Source organism: Dioscorea cayenensis, chromosome 18 (assembly GCF_009730915.1).
Source record: "Dioscorea cayenensis subsp. rotundata cultivar TDr96_F1 chromosome 18, TDr96_F1_v2_PseudoChromosome.rev07_lg8_w22 25.fasta, whole genome shotgun sequence".
Classification (NCBI taxonomy): domain Eukaryota; kingdom Viridiplantae; phylum Streptophyta; class Magnoliopsida; order Dioscoreales; family Dioscoreaceae; genus Dioscorea; species Dioscorea cayenensis.
The window spans coordinates 24,162,011-24,166,915 of NC_052488.1; the positions used below are offsets into that span (position 1 = coordinate 24,162,011).

A 4,905-nucleotide genomic window follows, 5' to 3' on the forward strand; every position below is an offset into this window, starting at 1 on the left:
TGGTCCTCGACGGCAGTGACATCTCCCGCCTACGATCGCTTGCTTTTGGTATGTGGATAAGTGCGTCGAGACAAATCCTTAAAGTATGCTGATCGCGTGGAAAGAGACGGGTGCATCATTTTAAACGCATTCTTTTCAAGGTCGGTCATGCGGGATTCAAGAGGCTCGGTAGTCACTTGTTTCTCAACGGTACACACCTCCCGGAAAAATATCGGGCACACTCACCTGGGTGCACAAAGGGAAAGATGGAAACAATGGTTTTTCCACGTCAGCCTTCGCGGTATAGCGACAACCCAGACCGATGCCAATCGGACTTGGTTCATATCTAAGTTAGGCGACGCCTTATACGAGGACGGAGATTATCAGCGAGATACCTACCTTCAGTGGCTCGGACAGTGTCCAAGGGCCTCAGTAGAGCTTAAATGCGAGAGTCTTCCCTTCGCCGCCACACTGCATACTGCCTTCACATTTGGAGGCCAATTTTATGAAAGCCAACATCGACTGGGAAGTCATCGAGTGAGGAGGCCGTCTCATATGCTTCCGCGATGCGTGGGTATCCACGGCTAAAGATTTCACGATACCGTGAAATGAACCGCAGCACACATCACCCAAGCTCATCACTGCTGATTAATAAATCGGATATGGCACATCGGGTCGACCATCCGGCTCGGAGGTGATCGCTAGTGAGATGTGTCAAACGTCAGCTGAGTCGCTCAATGCTTTGGATCAAGGAAGCACTGCTCATTTACGCGTGACTTTAAAATGGTCGACTCCATAAGGTTTGCGTAATGTTGGTTTTCACACTTAACACGTAGTGTCACCCTTTAAACATTCTCAATCTTTGTTTAATTACACTTATCTGACTTTAAATATTAATCCTTACGCTTAAATATTTACAATAATGTTCAAACATGTTTACGTAATTATTTAACCATCACCGCCTTTTGTTTTAACCTTATTCGTCAGTTCAAGTCGATGCGCATGTTATGTAACCCAAGGAGCAAGCTTAACAAACGGGAGACCCACTTACGCCCGCACATACATTCTGGTAGAGATCATTGTCGAGGACAAACCTAAATCTTCGCGGTTGGTCGCTGTGTCGACGATCGCTATCGGCGATCGACATCAAGACAAAGAACTCAGAGATCTCGCCATCGTAACTTGTTCATGTCAAGGTCGGCAAGTTTATGGTATCCCTTGCAAACACGCTATGCAGTTAAACGAATAATGCAGCATGATCACCAACGACATCGATTATATTAGCGGTACTTCACCGCCGGCATTACAAACCCATGCGATAAGGAAGCTATATTCCCATACCCGACGCTACGATGCAGCCTTCGACTGTAAAATCGCGAGCTTCGCTTATGCAATCACTGCGATTTCGAGAAGGCGAAAACTGCGCTGCCCAGACGAAAAGAGGATCGAGTCACACGCTTGATGTCCGCGCGAGTTACATCTGCATCCTCTCGCCACGGATCCTGGGTCACAATCGACCAGCCATCGGTAAATAAGCCGACGATGACTTTAGTGGAAACATCAGTGTATTGATGGGTAACTTTCCATATTTAAACTCTTACTCTTTTAACCCGAATCTCGAATGTGCTTTAAACGTAGACATTGTTATTTTAAACGGATACATCAGAAGTTGAAATATTTCAATTTGATGTTTAAACGATATATAGTATATTTAAACAATGAAAGTGAAATGTACACAATTAGAACGTGAATTAAACAATGAAACGAAACCCGAATGGAATTTAACCTGCTTTACAATTCAAAAAAACAAAATTTACATTTACATATACAAGTCATGTTCTTCGAAAACAAAAACAATGAATTGAATTTGTCCAGGTTTACACTCGAAACAAAATTGATATTGAGATATACAGACATGTTCTTCAAAAAACAAAAATTTAACCTCTTGTGACGACTCCCCTTGTCATGGACACCCCTACCGCCCTCCTTAGCATGCGGTAACATACCTTAACTGAGGTAAGGAACGTCTGCCTCATGTAGCCGAACTTCTCACCCCAAAGTAATTGCTCAATAAACCGCGATGACGACGGCACAATCGACGCTTCCTTATTTTTGGTACGGGTTTCCAAGTCACGCACGAGCTGGTACTTTTGTTGCCGCCGACCGCAACTCCATATCGACACAACTGTCGAATAGATCTCCACTGCCGAGATATGCAAGTCGAGATTAGAATACCGATTAAATACCAAAACATATATTAATCGGACATAATTAAAGAACTTTACCATGTCCAACGCTGTCCTTTTATCGTACTCGACATGAAGAATACCGTATATTTTTGTTTATCATTGTCCGTGACGCACGACATGGAGCAGTGGCCATTCATGATTATCGGAGGATCATAATTAACTTTCACGCAAGTGCGCATAAAGCATCCCCGCGACCATAGCTATAATTGTTTCATGCGTCATCCGCTTTGACATAAAACAACGCAAGCGGTCTCGGGTGATGGAGGCGCGTCTTGTAAGGATATGGCTCTTCGCCGACTTTTCAGTACTATACATACGAAAGCCGCCCATCACATCATCTAGCCATCTCCTTCCCCTCAAACAACAAGTATTTGTCGCGTGGTGGTGCTCATGCGCATTCCTCCACACGACGACATGATCGAGTGTTAAAACGATAATGATATAATAAGACCATATTGTAAATATTTAAATGATATTATCAATCGTTACATGATATTATATATAATTAAACGTTAAGACAAAAGTAAATGATAACATAAAAAGGCATTAAATACTATTAGAAAATCGTTAAACACTATAACAAAAACCCTTTAAAACAATATCATAAAACTTTTAACCACTTATGGCCCATAGAGGCTTGAGGAAGATCCTCATCAACCTCGCCTCATTTGTTAAGACGCGCGACAGCCAACCCACTTTCTTCCTTCTTCGGATTGTGTGCTCCTCGAGCGTCCCGGGTCCCATTTTCGATCGCCTCGATCATCTCTCCTCGCTGGGTTCTCCGTCGGGTCTTCAGCGATCATCTTCCTTCGACGCTGGATCGGCGCGGCGTACAGCATCAACCCTGCGTATACATCCTTACAGGCTGGTCGTTCTTGTCGTGGATCGTGTCCGGCTTCACGCGGGGACGACTTACGACAGCGATCAACCGCAGCACACATCCTTACATGGTCTCCTTGGCTTGTGGGTGGGACCGTGGTCCCCGCTTGACGGCGGGCATCGGTCGGGCCACCGCTTACGTTTGCCACTAAGTAATAACAAGAGATTTCAACGATCTTCTCAACCGCGGGTCTCTGACACATTGACCACTGGAGACACACCCTTGACTGTTCTTGCACTCGTGGATTGTGTCCATCTGATGCCGCATCTTGCAGCCTGGCTCCACCGGTCCATCGATTCATCAAGTTAAGAGAGTTAACGATCTTTCCTCAAACTCATGCCAAGAATCTGCCACATCATCTCACGGTATGTCCTCCACCGTCACGGGCCATGTCATCACCCGATGCATGACTCAAGAATCACGATCGTCACGTGGTGTCGCTATCAAGCTTTATCGTCACCCGCGTGGCAGACAGAGGCAGATTACCTCTCCTCTTTTCGCAAGTCTCTTCAAATGTGGCCGCCTTTGAAACGACCTTCCCGGCGATGTCGCTCGCCCGCGTACTTCGACACGCTCCTGTTCGTCCTGGTGCTTCTGGGCTCTTGGAGGGATGGCGACCCGGCGTGAACGCCCTTCCAGCCATCACAACACGAGCTTGACATGCCGAGGGAAACTCGGTACTATCAATATTCCGTACGCTCGCTATTAAGAGTCATGCGACATCTCTTTGCCCCAACGCCGCGCGCGTGTCGCTACTCGGTCGGAGGGCCCGCCATGGCCTGGGCCGCCACAATCGGGGACCGGCCATGCTGCCGTGGTAGTGTGTTGCGCAATCACGGTAGAGAGGGCTTCGTGCTGGGCCGAGGAACGCGCAAGCGCCGTGGCGGGCCGGGAAGTAGAGAATCGGCCCAGCGCGCATGTATAGAGGGCCGGGCTCTCATCCCGGCTTTTCGAGTAAGCGGTGTGTTCCGTGAGCACATAGCATCCATCTGCCGGTCACGTCTTGGTCAAGCGCCCACAAATATTTCTTCTTCAAAGATTCGGCTGCGAATCACCATTGTGAAACATACACATACGAAACCAAACACACCAAAGACTCATTTCATTTTAAACTATACTATATTTAAACAGTAGTGTTTATATATTTAAACGTTATAGAATATAATTAAACGGAGAACAAATATTTAAACCAAGTATGGCTGTCACGACGCTTAAATCGCAGAATACCAGGTTAACTACGCGAAAATGTTTAAAAATGATTAAAGACTTACAGCAACATCGGGTCCATGATTTATTACCTCTTTTCCATCGAGCGGTCTGACAAGTCGGGGTTTCTTACCATCGCTTGCTTTCGTAGTACTTTCAATCGTAGCACAAACATCCTTTGTGGACTCGCGACGGACTTTCTTCCCCGCTCGGCCACCAGTAAAATCTGTATCGCTGCTAATCGAGCAACCCTTTAACGTACGTGTTGGTCTTCTCCCCGACGCATCTATTCTGCAATCGAGAGCTACAGCCAGTGGAATATCCTCCATAAGCCACTCAGTGCGTCGCGCGCGCTCTTGCGCGTCATTTCCAGACGGCCGGTAGATCACTTCGACATACAATCAACGATCCGGGCCTGGAACCGAGCACGACGATTGGGAAGAGGACTGATACCTACATGAGGTACACCATCGAGTTTCGACAAAATTATCTTCTCCTCCGCTTTGTCGAACAAGTCGCACTGCAGTGTTTTGATGGAGTCTCCTCGTCTCTCGTAGGTTTTGATAGATACCTCGACCGACCGGTTTTCGG

General features: G+C 46.7%; 1 pseudogene; it reads left to right on the forward strand.

Annotated features, from left to right (window-relative positions):
- The first annotated feature begins 3,882 nt into the window (after positions 1-3,882).
- Positions 3,883-4,905, forward strand: part of LOC120283001 — a 12,593-nt pseudogene continuing 11,570 nt past the window's right edge.